At 33.4% G+C, this 16,479-nt stretch overlaps 1 protein-coding gene across 3 annotated transcripts in view; it reads left to right on the top strand.

Moving 5' to 3' along the window:
• The first annotated feature begins 208 nt into the window (after positions 1 to 208).
• The window catches only part of LOC121740204 (vesicular acetylcholine transporter-like), an 89,367-nt gene continuing 73,096 nt past the window's right edge, over positions 209 to 16,479 (top strand). For 2 of the 3 annotated variants that reach the window (XR_006037608.1, XM_042132840.1), the window contains exon 1: positions 416 to 474. The gene's annotated coding sequence lies outside the window, so the exon portion shown is untranslated. Of the gene's footprint in view, positions 475 to 16,479 lie in introns of all 3 variants that reach the window. The other variant, XM_042132841.1, reaches the window with a different exon arrangement.

Below are 16,479 nucleotides of genomic sequence, written 5' to 3'. Positions count from 1 at the left end.
AAGCGATTTTAATTAATTTCTGTCTGAGCTTTATTTTTTTCGACAGTATTTCGATAAAATTATGTTAAAAGCTATTGAATGCTAAAATGACTATTAAAATGATTATTTCTTTGTTACAGAACGACCTGGCGCACCATGAGCGGGCTCTAACGTCCAAACCAAAACGATACATATCAAAACACACTGAAACTTAGGATAAGACGTAACATAGGACCTTGGCCAATATTTATACAAAAAAAAAAGTTTACAAAAGTAATTTGAATTCGAAATTGGAATTCGGTGTTCGATTTTCGTGGTCTCGCGGGGCAGTAGCCCCCAGCGTGTCGACCGTGGAGGACGAGGGCGGCGCCCTGCTAGGGCGGCTGCAGGGCGCGCTCCGGGGCGGCGCCGCAGCCGCTTCGCCGTCGCGCGTGGCCAACTCCATCAAGGGCTACCTTTCCAATAAGGTCGGCTCGCTCCAGCTGAAGGATACAGGTCAGTGCTGCTTAGTGTTTATGGTGCTATGATGAGATGAGGAGATGGCGGACCTTCGTAATTTGGTTGTGTTTTGTCAAATCCAGTCGACGGATCACGAATTACATTGAATTGATATACCGACCATGTGACGTAGGTCCGTCAGCTGCCTACGAATCAACTTCTTTTATAGTACTTACTTATGGTGTTAACAAACGCCTGGTAAGAGTCGAATAGCTTATCTGGAAATTTTATTGCTGTTTATACAGAGAGCAAAGAGTATAATATAAACTACGTAACAACAGAGACAATCAAAATAATATGCTAAGCTATTTGACGCTTGACTTAACGGAACAGACGTAGTTTTTTATAGTTTAGGCGCAAAACGTTAATTTCAATGTTTTTGCATAAATGTATTATCGAATAAATTGATTCCTTGGCAGTTGACGGACCTATGTCATGTGGTCGGCTTATGTCAATTCGATGTTAGCTGTGATGAGTCTGATGAGTTTGATTTAACGCGACCAAATTACTTAGGTCCGCCATCTGCCTAGGAATCAACTTCTCTGATAGTATATTAAAAAGTCTACACTACATTAATCCTTCGTAGGCCATACAGACTACAGTATACCTAAAAGAAACAATGAGAGCTCTCTGAACACAAGCTACTATAACCCCGATAGGATGAATGGAGGCACACCCCGTATAAGACAAAAGACTAACGCAGCATCTTCCCATTGTGTCATGTTGTTCGGGGGGCAAATATTTGTGTGTCGTTAGCGTCGCCCTGCGTGCAAACAGCGCGGGGGAAAGCGGTAATAAGCTTAGTTGTGTTTGTCGATATTACTCCTGGCCGGGACAGCTGGCCTCATCCACGTCATTGTTCAATATCTTATAGATCAGGGGTCACCAATTAGTTTCGCTCGGGGTCCGTTTTAAGAAATTAAAAGTTAAAAGACGTTCGCGGTCCGCACATTTCAAAAAAATTCAACATATGTAATTACGGAAATTACAAAGGTATTTACTACGAGTATCAATGAGAAAAGTGACCATTTTTGTTGCTACATGTTCATCAGTATGTCGAGACCAAAATTAATTTTTAACGAAGTTCATCTTCGAACATGCTTGGTCCGCACACAATGGGTCGGCGGTCCGGATGCGGACCGCGGTCCACCATTTGGTGACCCCTGTTATAGATGATCTTGTGTACTTATTAATTGAAAATGGCTGCAAGCTTAACATCTATCAAAAGTAGAATTCAGTATGTATCTATCCCTATATACGTACTTATATCCCTAGAAAACTGTTCATAGAGGTTTTGAAAATGACTTACCTGGTGACTTTTTCATGTAAGAATATCTTTGAGATTATATATTTATTATAACATAGCCTGTCTTAAAGCTTAGCTTAACGAAAGTAAGTTATTGTCACCATAGTACAGTAGATTATTATTATTATTGTAGCCGAGTCCTTCAGACCTTTGGGTTGCGGGCTTCATCAAGTGATTTTTAAGGTAGATGAAGATAATAATATACGTTGGAAAATTTTGACTCCAACTTTTCTCGTTAAGAGGGCGACTAACCCCAAAAATCAAACATCGTCCTTCTCTCCTCACACTCACGCCCGTCTTTCGTATGCCAGATGAAAAAGAACGACGCGGATTCATCGCCAAATTAGTTTTTTCTCAATAACTCGATAAATATACAACGTCGTCAACGTCGATCTCTCAATGATAGAATTTTACACAATGTGTTAGAATATTAACTTAGAATGTACGGTTATGGCAATAAATGAAAAATTCGTGAAAATTAGATGCATCTTTGTGATTTTTTTCTATCGAGAAAATTTCAAGATATCGTGTTTTTGCTCAGATCGAATTCTCGGAAATATAATGTAGTATCTAATTTTAGAAAATGAAACAATTCGGGGCTTATTTTCAAGTATAAAAATGAATTATAAAATCGACACTTTAGGGTTAGTCGCCCCCTTAATCCGTTATCTTCAACTGTAATGAACGTATTCCATCAAATACCCCGTCAATCGATATGAAACAGCCGCGGGCAACAGTTACCTCAGAGATTCAATTTGCCCACGTCACTCCCAGACCTCGGAGGGGAGATTGCACCTGTATACTTCTATGCGATTGTCGATTTATGTTTTCACCACTTTGTACTTCAAAAGAAAGAAGGCACTAATTTCTCGTAAAAGTAGCGTCTTTCTTAAGTATATTGTATTCTCTTCAAATCTCTATCATAAACTAGATGTCCCGGTGAACTTCGTGTCACTTTAAAACCTTCCCTGGACTTCTACGAATATTTTAACACTAAAATTAGCCAAATCTGTTCAGCCGTTTTCGAATTTTTGCGTTACTAACACAATTGAAAATCCATTTTTATATATATAGATGTTTCCTGCAACTGAATTGCGCAGCATCCGTATATCGCACGAGATCTGAACTTATTTTTGGGTTAAAAGCTATAAATAATGTCCCTTGTAGTATGGAGATACTTTTTGTCTCGGGACTCTAAGTATATCTAGATACCAAGTTTCATTGAAATCAGTTCAGCGGTTTAAGTGTGAAGAGGTAACAGACAGACAGACATACTTACACATGTATGTGTGTGACTAGTAAGCTTTAAAGTTTAAACTATGAATTAAGATATTGTGTGTTAAAACTATATTTTTTGCTAGTGGTCCGCTCCGTCCGCCCGTGGTACCCACGTAGCCTATAGCACGCAGGCACACGCAGGGACATCAGTTATACATTGGTAAAAGAATTTTTGAAATCGGTCCAGTAGTTCTTGAGATTGTTGCGTTCAAACAAACACACAAACTTGAAGCTTTATAATATAAGACGTCTGGATTTTCATTGCATTTCATGGAAGTTTTCTCTTCAAAACCTAGTTTATATTTCAGCAAACCCGCAGCGAAGAACAAAGTCTCTCTCCCCTCGTAATGGCATCAATTATGAAACCTCGTCTCGGTTTATTTCGAACAAAATTGCTTTGGGAATTTTACATTTCGCAAACAATGTAACGATCTGCTTTGTGCGAGCTTTCTTCTTGAGATGTTACTAAAATAACATTCAACGACGGAGATATAAACATTTTGTCTTTGTGGTTATGTGGCTACCGTAATACGAGTTACATTGCTTTTATCATTCCTGCGCATACGAGAAGTTTTTAATGACTTATCATGAACTCAGTACTAGTGGTTATATCATCACTAGCCTGTCCCGGCAAATGTTGTTTTGCCATGTAAAGTATTTCAATTTTCGCCCATATTATTTCAATAAAGTGACTAAATAAGTATGTCACCATGGCAAAGTCCTGCATCGCTATCCCGTCACACAAACAATGGTCGCCGTCAGTCTCGAGTTGCAATAATTTACTATTATTTATTCAACAAGTGCACTTATCAATATAAAAAGTAGATATTGTCCGATTCTCAGCCCTAGCCGATAGGTACGCTTAGATTCACGAAAATCGGTCGAGCCGTTTCAGACGAGTTCAACCACGCACCCAGTGATACGAGTGTTTAATATATTAGATTTTTATCTTTTCTAGGCAAAGAGCGATAAGTTAACTTAAAGCGACTTTAAACTTCTAATGGACGGCATATTTTTGAATAGTTAGTTAACTTAGTTCTATTTATTCACACGTGTTTGTGGAAAGTTTGGCATCGCGTAGAATTTATTTCAGCCACCTGCGTGGTATCACAAATATAGGCTTAGGGGAGAGCGGGGTGGAACGGGCCGTACGCACCAGTCCATGAATATTTGATGGCGCCCCCGCAGCACCCCTGGAGCGCCCCGGGCGCGGCGCCCCTGCCATCGTATGTCGTGTACCATGCAAATTCACGAACGAAAACTTTGACAATGCCATTAATGGCTACGTTAAACCGGCTTGAAAAAGCGCTAGTTTATTGTTATCATTCAAAACATAGCATACATGGAACGCGTATAGGTACACCTTCTAAAATATTATTTGTTGTGATTATTTGTAAAATTGTTGAAATAAGTCTTATACATTCAATTCATACTCGTTACTGGCTACTTTAAGGAACAATGTTATGACTATGTATTGGATTTTCCAATAATTTTTACTTTTAAGCCTTCAAGGAAACTTATGAAAATAGGTCTCATGTATTTGTATTTGATTACTTCTTAATACCAACCACAATAATAACTCTATTTAAGCTTTCAAGGAAACCTGCCAATCCAATTCAAAGGGAATTATAGGGAACCGGGAACATATAATTAAAAGGCGATTTAACACTTATACTTGAGCAATTGCATCGATTGTGGTCGCGTGCCCACTCGCTTTGACATCGCATGACAAATTGCCACGCGACGATGTTACGTGGTTGAATTGGGGTGCGCTATTTCCGAACTGTAGTTTGCAAGAGGAAAATAATCGGAACTTCGGGTTTTTTTATAATATAAAGGGACAAACGAGCAAGCGGGTCACCTGCTGGAAAGAAACTACCGACGCCCATGGACACTCGTGACATTAGAAGAGCTGCAGGTGCGTTGCCGGCCTTGCTATTTTATAGCATGTGATGCCCTATAAGATTGACAAAATTCGTTTATGGCGCGGGAATGGTAAAATTCTCTATGAAAAAAACTCTCCTATGTCATTTCCCTGGACTAAAAATATTTCCATAACTTTTATTAAAATCCGTTCATGTGTAACAGATGTGTAACACAAGGGTAACAGACAGACAGGCAAACATGTACACTTTTCTAGTTACATAATGAGTATGGATTATAGAATGTTGAGTTTTGGAGTAGTCTAGGTTAATGACAAACAGGCAAACATAAACACTTCCATAGTTATATTACGAGTATGGATTGTAAAGCAGTCTTGGTACACCTATGTGAAGCTAGCAACCGAGTTCAAGGTAAATGATTTTTATATATGTCATTCGATTGTACCCGGAGTGTACCCGATTGTACCGCAATTAAAATCGTTTGTACCTCAATAGGGTAGAAATGGGGGGGGGTGGTAAAATTTGCTTAGCAACCGACATAAAGATACCGGAATTTTAATGATGCCATCTGGAAGAGTATCGTTTGTACCGGATTGTACCCGTTTTTAAAGTTAATTTTTTTTTTGATTTTACGAAAAAAAAAGCAAAAAAAATTTTTTCCTTAAAAATAAGGCTTTTTATGGAGTAGAAGGAAAGAAAGTATATAAAGCAGTTCAAATGTGTAAAAGAAGTTATTTTTTGAGGTAGATTCGTTCGGTCTTGACGAATTTTCCAATATCTTACTATAAAAGTCGGAGTTATATTTTGCAGTTTTTTTGTCGTTTGTACCTCGCCAAAACAGAAAGATTATAAAAGAAGATACTATTCACTTCATATTTACACAAAAAAATTTGAGGTACAAACGATTTTTCATACAGTAACAACGTCAGAGATTCGATCGGTCTTGACGAATTTTCGAATATCTTACTATAAAACTCGGAGTCAAATTTTGCAAATTTTATCGTTTGTACCTCGCCAAAACCGAAAGATTATAAAAGAAGATACTATTCACTTCATATTTACACTAAAAAATTTGAGGTACAAACGATTTTTCATATAGTAACAATGTCAGAGATTCGATCGGTCTTGACGTATTTTCGAATATCTTACTATAAAACTCGGAGTCATATTTTGCAACTTTTATCGTTTGTACCTCGCCAAAACCGAAAGATTACAAAAGAAGATATTATTAACTTCATATTTAAACAAAAAAATTTGAGGTACAAACGACTTTTCATATAGTAACAACGTCAGAGATTCGATCGGTCTTGACGAATTTTCGAATATCTTACTATAAAACTCGGAGTCAAATTTTGCAACTTCTATCGTTTGTACCTCGCGAAAACCGAAAGATTATAAAAGAATATTCTATTCACTTTATATTTACACAAAAAAATTTGAGGTACAAACGATTTTTCATATAGTAACAACGTCAGAGATTCGATCGGTCTTGACGAATTTTCGAATATCTTACTATAAAACTCGGAGTCAAATTTTGCAAATTTTATCTTTTGTACCTCGCCAAAACCGAAAGATTATAAAAGAAGATACTATTCACTTTATATTTACACTAAAAAATTTGAGGTATAAACGATTTTTCATATAGTAACAACGTCAGAGATTCGATCGGTCTTGACGAATTTTCGAATATCTTACTATAAAACTCGGAGTCAAATTTTGCAACTTCTATCGTTTGTACCTCGCCAAAACCGAAAGATTATAAAAGAAGATACTATTCACTTCATATTTACACAAAAAAATTTGAGGTACAAACGATTTTTCATATAGTAACAACGTCAGAGATGCGATCGGTCTTGACGAATTTTCGAATATCTTACTCTAAAACTCGGAGTCAAATTTTGCAACTTTTATCGTTTGTACCTCACCAACATTGAAAGATTATAAAAGAAGATACTATTCACTTCATATTTAAACAATAAAAATTGAGGTACATACGATTTTTCATATAGTAACAACGTCAGAGATTCTATCGGTCTTGACGAAATTTCTTACATCTAACTATAAAACTCGGAGTTAAATTTTGCAACTGTTATCGTTTGTACCTCGCCAAAACTGAAAACTTATTAAAGAAGATACTATTTACTTCATATTCGATCAAAATTTTTTGAGGCACAAACGAGTTTTCATATAGTAACAACGTCAGAGACAGAGAGATTCGATCGGTCTTGACGAATTTTCCAATATCTTACTATAAAACTCGGAGTCAAATTTTGCAACTTTTATCGTTTGTACCTCGTCAAAACCGAAAGATTATAAAAGAAGATTCTATTTACTTCATAATAACAAAAAAAAATTATAGGTAAAAACGATTTTTCATATAGTAACAACGTCAGAGATTCTAACGGTCTTGACGACATTTCGAATAACTTACTATAAAACTCGGAGTCAAATTTTGCAACTTTTATCGTTTGTACCTCGCCAAAACTGAAAGATTATAAAAGAAGATACTATTCACTTCATATTTACACAAAAAAATTTGAGGTACAAACGACTTTTCATATAGTAACAACGTCAGAGATGCGATCGGTCTTGACGAATTTTCGAATATCTTACTATAAAACTCGGAGTCATATTTTGCAACTTCTATCGTTTGTACCTCGCGAAAACTGAAATATTATAAAAGAAGATTCTATTTACTTCATACTAACAAAAAAAAATTATAGGTAAAAACGATTTTTCATATAGTAACAACGTCAGAGATTCTATCGGTCTTGACGACATTTCGAATACCTTACTATAAAACTCGGAGTCAAATTTTGCAACTTTTATCGTTTGTACCTCGCCAAAACCGAAAGATTATAAAAGAAGATACTATTCACTTCATATTTACACAAAAAAATTTGAGGTACAAACGATTTTTCATATAGTAACAACGTCAGAGATTCTATTGGTCTTGACGACATTTCGAATATCTTACTCTAAAACTCGGAGTCAAATTTTGCAACTTTTATCGTTTGTACCTCGCCAAAACCGAAAGATTATAAAAGAAGATTCTATTCACTTCATATTCACCCAAGAAATTGTGAGGTACAAACGATTTTTCATATAGTAACAACGTCAGAGATTCTATCAGTCTTGACGAAATTTCTTACATCTAACTATAAAACTCGGAGTTAAATTTTGCAACTGTTATCGTTTGCACCTCGCCAAAACCGAAAACTTATTAAAGAAGATACTATTTACTTCATATTCACTCAAAATTTTTTGAGGCACAAACGAGTTTTCATATAGTAACAACGTCAGAGAATTTTCGAATATCTTACTATAAAACTCGGAGTCAAATTTTGCAACTTTTATCGTTTGTACCTCGCCAAAATTTAAAGATTATAAAAGAAAATACTATTCACTTCATATTCACCCAAGAAATTGTGAGGTACAAACGATTTTTCATATAGTAACAACGTCAGAGATTCTATCGGTCTTGACGAAATTTCTTACATCTGACTATAAAACTCGGAGTTAAATTTTGCAATTTTAATAGTTTGTACCTCGCCAAAGCCGAAAGATTACAAAAGAAGATACTATTCACTTTATATTCACTAAAATTTTTTTGAGGTACAAACGATTTTTTATATAGTAACAACGTCAGAGATTCGATCGGTCTTGACGAATTTTCGAATATCTTAACTATAAACTCGGAGTCATATTTTTCAACTTTTATCGTTTGTACCTCGCCAAAACCGAAAGATTATAAAAGAAGATATTATTCACTTCATATTTATATAAAAAAATTTGAGGTACAAACGATTTTTCATATAGTAACAACGTCAGAGATTCTATCAGTCTTGACGAAATTTCTTACATCTAACTATAAAACTCGGAGATAAATTTTGCAACTGTTATCGTTTGTACCTCGCCAAAACCGAAAAGTTATTAAAGAAGATACTATTTACTTCATATTCACTCAAAATTTTTTTAAGGCACAAACGAGTTTTCATATAGTAACAACGTCAGAGAATTTTCGAATATCTTACTATAAAACTCGGAGTCAAATTTTGCAACTTTTATCGTTTGTACCTCGCCAAAATTTAAAGATTATAAAAGAAGATTCTATACACTTCATACTAACAAAAAAAAATTAAAGGTAAAAACGATTTTTCATATAGTAACAACGTCAGAGATTCTATCGGTCTTGACGAAATTTCTTACATCTGACTATAAAACTCGGAGTTAAATTTTGCAATTTTTATCGTTTGTACCTCGCCAAAACCGAAAGATTACAAAAGAAGATACTATTCACTTTATATTCACTCAAAATTTTTTGAGGTACAAACGATTTTTCATATAGTAACAACGTCAGAGATTCGATCGGTCTTGACGAATTTTCCAATATCTTACTATAAAACTAAGAGTTAAATTTTGCAACTTCTATCGTTTGTACCTCGCGAAAACTGAAAGATTGTAAAAGAAAATTCTATTCACTTCATACTAACGAAAAAAAAATATAGTTAAAAACGATTTTTCATATAGTAACAACGTCAGAGATTCAAGACCGATCGAATCTCTGACGTTGTGACTATATGAAAAATCGTTTGTACCTCAAAATTTTTTATATAAATATGAAGTGAATAATATCTTCTTTTATAATCTTTCGGTTTTGGCGAGGTACAAACGATAAAAGTTGAAAAATATGACTCCGAGTTTATAGTTAAGATATTCGAAAATTCGTCAAGACCGATCGAATCTCTGACGTTGTTACTATATGAAAAATCGTTTTTACCTATAATTTTTTTTTGTTAATATGAAGTAAATAGAATCTTCTTTTACAATCTTTCAGTTTTCGCGAGGTACAAACGATAGAAGTTGCAAAATTTAACTCTTAGTTTTATAGTAAGATATTGGAAAATTCGTCAAGACCGATCGAATCTCTGACGTTGTTACTATATGAAAAATCGTTTGTACCTCAAAAAATTTTGAGTGAATATAAAGTGAATAGTATCTTCTTTTGTAATCTTTCGGTTTTGGCGAGGTACAAACGATAAAAATTGCAAAATTTAACTCCGAGTTTTATAGTCAGATGTAAGAAATTTCGTCAAGACCGATAGAATCTCTGACGTTGTTACTATATGAAAAATCGTTTGTACCTCAAAATTTTTTATGTGAATATGAAGTGAATAGATTCTTCTTTTATAATCTTTCGGTTTTGGCGAGGTACAAACGATAAAAGTTGCAAAATTTGACTCCGAGTTTTAGAGTAAGATATTCGAAATGTCGTCAAGACCAATAGAATCTCTGACGTTGTTACTATATGAAAAATCGTTTTTACTTATATTTTTTTTTTTTAATATGAAGTAAATAGAATCTTCTTTTATAAACTTTCGGTTTTCGCGAGGTACAAATGATAGAAGTTGCAAAATATGACTCCGAGTTTTATAGTAAGATATTCGAAAATTCGTCAAGACCGATCGCATCTCTGACGTTGTTACTATATGAAAAATCGTTTGTACCTCAATTTTTTTTGTGTAAATATGAAGTGAATAGTATCTTCTTTTATAATCTTTCGGTTTTGGCGAGGTACAAACGATAAAAGTTGCAAAATTTGACTCCGAGTTTTATAGTAAGGAATTCGAAATGTCGTCAAGACCGATAGAATCTCTGACGTTGTTACTATATGAAAAATCGTTTTTACCTATATTTTTTTTTGTTATTATGAAGTGAATAGAATCTTCTTTTATAATCTTTCGGTTTTGACGAGGTACAAACGATAAAAGTTGCAAAATTTGACTCCGAGTTTTATAGTAAGATATTGGAAAATTCGTCAAGACCGATCGAATCTCTGACGTTGTTACTATATGAAAAATCGTTTGTACCTCAAAAAATTTTGAGTGAATATAAAGTGAATAGTATCTTCTTTTGTAATCTTTCGGTTTTGGCAAGGTACAAACGATAAAAATTGCAAAATTTAACTCCGAGTTTTATAGTCAGATGTAAGAAATTTCGTCAAGACCGATAGAATCTCTGACGTTGTTACTATATGAAAAATCGTTTGTACCTCACAATTTCTTGGGTGAATATGAAGTAAATAGTATTTTCTTTTATAATCTTTAAATTTTGGCGAGGTACAAACGATAAAAGTTGCAAAATTTGACTCCGAGTTTTATAGTAAGGTATTCGAAATGTCGTCAAGACCGATAGAATCTCTGACGTTGTTACTATAATAAAAATAGTTTTTACCTATAATTTTTTTTTGTCAGTATGAAGTAAATAGAATCTTCTTTTATAATATTTCAGTTTTCGCGAGGTACAACCGATAGAAGTTGCAAAATATGACTCCGAGTTTTATAGTAAGATATTCGAAAATTCGTCAAGACCGATCGCATCTCTGACGTTGTTACTATATGAAAAATCGTTTGTACCTCAAAAAATTTTGAGTGAATATAAAGTGAATAGTATCTTCTTTTGTAATCTTTCGGTTTTGGCGAGGTACAAACGATAAAAATTGCAAAATTTAACTCCGAGTTTTATAGTCAGATGTAAGAAATTTCGTCAAGACCGATAGAATCTCTGACGTTGTTACTATATGAAAATTCGTATTTACCTCAATTTTTTTTGTTTAAATATGAAGTGAATAATATCTTCTTTTATAATCTTTCAATTTTGGCGAGGTACAAACGATAAAAGTTGCAAAATTTGACTCCGAGTTTTAGAGTAAGATATTCGAAAATTCGTCAAGACCGATCGCATCTCTGACGTTGTTACTATATGAAAAGTCGTTTGTACCTCAAATTTTTTTGTGTAAATATGAAGTGAATAGTATCTTCTTTTATAATCTTTCAGTTTTGGCGAGGTACAAACGATAAAAGTTGCAAAATTTGACTCCGAGTTTTATAGTAAGTTATTCGAAATGTCGTTAAGACCGATAGAATCTCTGACGTTGTTACTATATGAAAAATCGTTTTTACCTATAATTTTTTTTGTTAATATGAAGTAAATAGAATCTTCTTTTATAATCTTTCAGTTTTCGCGAGGTACAAACGATAGAAGTTGCAAAATATGACTCCGAGGTTTATAGTAAGATATTAGAAAATTCGTCAAGACCGATCGCATCTCTGACGTTGTTACTATATGAAAAATCGTTTGTACCTCAAATTTTTTTGTGTAAATATGAAGTGAATAGTATCTTCTTTTATAATCTTTCAGTTTTGGCGAGGTACAAACGATAAAAGTTGCAAAATTTGACTCCGAGTTTTAGAGTAAGATATTCGAAATGTCGTCAAGACCGATAGAATCTCTGACGTTGTTACTATATGAAAAATCGTTTTTACCTATAATTTTTTTTGTTAATATAAAGTAAATAGAATCTTCTTTTACAATCTTTCAGTTTTCGCGAGGTACAAACGATAGAAGTTGCAAAATTTAACTCTTAGTTTTATAGTAAGATATTGGAAAATTTGTCAAGACCGATCGAATCTCTGACGTTGTTACTATATGAAAAATCGTTTGTACCTCGAAAAATTTTGAGTGAATATAAAGTGAATAGTATCTTCTTTTGTAATCTTTCGGTTTTGGCGAGGTACAAACGATAAAAATTGCAAAATTTAACTCCGAGTTTTATAGTCAGATGTAAGAAATTTCGTCAAGACCGATAGAATCTCCGACGTTGTTACTATATGAAAAATCGTTTGTACCTCACAATTTCTTGGGTGAATATGAAGTGAATAGTATTTTCTTTTATAATCTTTAAATTTTGGCGAGGTACAAACGATAAAAGTTGCAAAATTTGACTCCGAGTTTTATAGTAAGGTATTCGAAATGTCGTCAAGACCGATAGAATCTCTGACGTTGTTACTATATGAAAAATCGTTTTTACCTATAATTTTTTTTTGTTAGTATGAAGTAAATAGAATCTTCTTTTATAATATTTCAGTTTTCGCGAGGTACAACCGATAGAAGTTGCAAAATATGACTCCGAGTTTTATAGTAAGATATTCGAAAATTCGTCAAGACCGATCGCATCTCTGACGTTGTTACTATATGAAAAATCTTTTGTACCTCAAAAAATTTTGAGTGAATATAAAGTGAATAGTATCTTCTTTTGTAATCTTTCGGTTTTGGCGAGGTACAAACGATAAAAATTGCAAAATTTAACTCCGAGTTTTATAGTCAGATGTAAGAAATTTCGTCAAGACCGATAGAATCTCTGACGTTGTTACTATATGAAAAATCGTATGTACCTCATTTTTTTTTGTTTAAATATGAAGTGAATAGTATCTTCTTTTATAATCTTTCAATTTTGGCGAGGTACAAACGATAAAAGTTGCAAAATTTGACTCCGAGTTTTAGAGTAAGATATTCGAAAATTCGTCAAGACCGATCGCATCTCTGACGTTGTTACTATATGAAAAATCGTTTGTACCTCAAATTTTTTTGTGTAAATATGAAGTGAATAGTATCTTCTTTTATAATCTTTCAGTTTTGGCGAGGTACAAACGATAAAAGTTGCAAAATTTGACTCCGAGTTTTATAGTAAGATATTCGAAAATTCTCTGACGTTGTTACTATATGAAAACTCGTTTGTGCCTCAAAAAATTTTGAGTGAGTATGAAGTAAATAGTATCTTCTTTAATAACTTTTCGGTTTTGGCGAGGTACAAACGATAACAGTTGCAAAATTTAACTCCGAGTTTTATAGTCAGATGTAAGAAATTTCGTCAAGACCGATAGAATCTCTGACGTTGTTACTATATGAAATATCGTATGTACCTCAATTTTTTTTGTTTAAATATGAAGTGAATAGTATCTTCTTTTATAATCTTTCAATTTTGGCGAGGTACAAACGATAAAAGTTGCAAAATTTGACTCCGAGTTTTAGAGTAAGATATTCGAAAATTCGTCAAGACCGATCGCATCTCTGACGTTGTTACTATATGAAAAATCGTTTGTACCTCAAATTTTTTTGTGTAAATATGAAGTGAATAGTATCTTCTTTTATAATCTTTCAGTTTTGGCGAGGTACAAACGATAAAAGTTGCAAAATTTGACTCCGAGTTTTATAGTAAGATATTCGAAAATTCTCTGACGTTGTTACTATATGAAAACTCGTTTGTGCCTCAAAAAATTTTGAGTGAGTATGAAGTAAATAGTATCTTCTTTAATAACTTTTCGGTTTTGGCGAGGTACAAACGATAACAGTTGCAAAATTTAACTCCGAGTTTTATAGTTAGATGTAAGAAATTTCGTCAAGACTGATAGAATCTCTGACGTTGTTACTATATGAAAAATCGTTTGTACCTCAAAATTTTTTATGTGAATATGAAGTAAATAGAATCTTCTTTTATAATCTTTCGGTTTTGGCGAGGTACAAACGATAAAAGTTGCAAAATTTGACTCCGAGTTTTAGAGTAAGATATTCGAAATGTCGTCAAGACCAATAGAATCTCTGACGTTGTTACTATATGAAAAATCGTTTTTACCTATAATTTTTTTTTGTTAATATGAAGTAAATAGAATCTTATTTTATAATCTTTCGGTTTTCGCGAGGTGCAAACGATAGAAGTTGCAAAATATGACTCCGAGTTTTATAGTAAGATATTGGAGAATTCGTCAAGACCGATCGAATCTCTCTGTCTCTGACGTTGTTACTATATGAAAACTCGTTTGTGCCTCAAAAAATTTTGATCGAATATGAAGTAAATAGTATCTTCTTTAATAAGTTTTCAGTTTTGGCGAGGTACAAACGATAACAGTTGCAAAATTTAACTCCGAGTTTTATAGTTAGATGTAAGAAATTTCGTCAAGACCGATAGAATCTCTGACGTTGTTACTATATGAAAAATCGTATGTACCTCAATTTTTTTTGTTTAAATATGAAGTGAATAGTATCTTCTTTTATAATCTTTCAATTTTGGCGAGGTACAAACGATAAAAGTTGCAAAATTTAACTCAATGTTTTATAGTAAGTTATAGGAAAATTCGTCAAGACCGATCGAATTTCTGACGTTGTTACTATATGAAAAATCGTTTGTACCTCAAAAAGTTTGTGTGAATTTAAAGTGAATAGTATCTTCTTTTATAGTCTTTCTGTTTTGGCGAGGTACAAACGACAAAAGCTGCAAAATATAACTCCGACTTTTATAGTAAGATATTGGAAAATTCGTCAAGACCGAACGAATATACCTCAAAAAATAACTTCTTTTACACATTTGAACTGCCTTATATACTTTCTTTCCTTCTACTCCATACAAAGCCTTTTTTTTAGGGAAATTTTTTTTTTGTTTTTTTTTTCGTAAAATAAAAAAAAAAAAAAAACTTTAAAAACGGGTACAATCCGGTACAAACGATACTCTTCCAGATGGCATCATTGAAATTCCGGTATCTTTATGTCGGTTGCTAAGCAAATTTTACCACCCCCCCATTTCTACCCTATTGAGGTACAAACGATTTTAATTGCGGTACAATCGGGTACACTCCGGGTACAATCGAATGACATATATAAAAATCATTTACCTTGAACTCGGTTGCTAACTTCACATAGGTTCTTGGTACGTCTAGGTTAATGACAGACAGGCAAACATAATTACGAGTATGGATTGTAGGATGTGTCTTGAAATAGTCAAGCTTAGTCAAGTACAATAAACTTGTAATCTGATTTAGGTTAATCAATGAGTTCTCCGTCAAAACTCAAAACAAAAGTAATTTGCATAGTATGCATAATTCATTGTCTTTATAATTTACTTAAATTTAAATAATTCGGGATTAACTTTCATTTCAGTTTCTGAATTTAGTATCTAGGTATTGTGAGTTCGTATATTCAATTACTTAATGATATATTTATTATTATCCTTATATAGCCTTTCAGAGCTTTACTCTGGAAGGCCATGAATTATAATTCATTCAATAATAAAGTATTAAAATTAAAGTCAATAATAATGGCTCTCAGGCCAATAATTTTGGTGTCCGCAGCTGATTTTTGAATATTGCCAAAGTGTGTGCACAATAATTAAAGGGCACATAATTGATTAACATTAGTAAGTCAATTATGTGCTCTTAATTTAAAATTATGATTATTATAATATTACCTTATCTACATTGTAACTAACTTATAATGTTGCATCTTCAGTAGAAGTAAGGGAGCACGATCCCCTATAGCCATTACACGTTCTGGATGCAGCCGCACAAATTCCAATCACGCGCCTTCAGTAATCAGAGCCCTTTACCCTCACAACGATTTATTTACCCGTAATCATCTCGTTTTATTCATGTACGTATCGTGGAGATAACTGTCCAGTAGGAGACGATCGAATATGAAGTATTCGGTTCGTAAAACGGCCAACTGAACTTTTACTTTTAGTTCCTCTGGAAGGCTGAATTTTTAACAGGCTGTATCTTCTAATATGTACCTTATTATATTTTAACTTTAATAATAATCTATACTAATATTAGAATAGTCTTGTCTGTCATCTTTGATTTTGATTCATGCTGACCCATATTTAATGAAATTTGGTGAAGAAACTAGAAAGGATACTTTTTATCTCGT

This window comes from Aricia agestis, chromosome 3 (genome assembly GCF_905147365.1).
Source record: "Aricia agestis chromosome 3, ilAriAges1.1, whole genome shotgun sequence".
Classification (NCBI taxonomy): Eukaryota; Metazoa; Arthropoda; class Insecta; order Lepidoptera; family Lycaenidae; genus Aricia; species Aricia agestis.
This window is presented reverse-complemented; position numbering and strand designations above follow the sequence as displayed.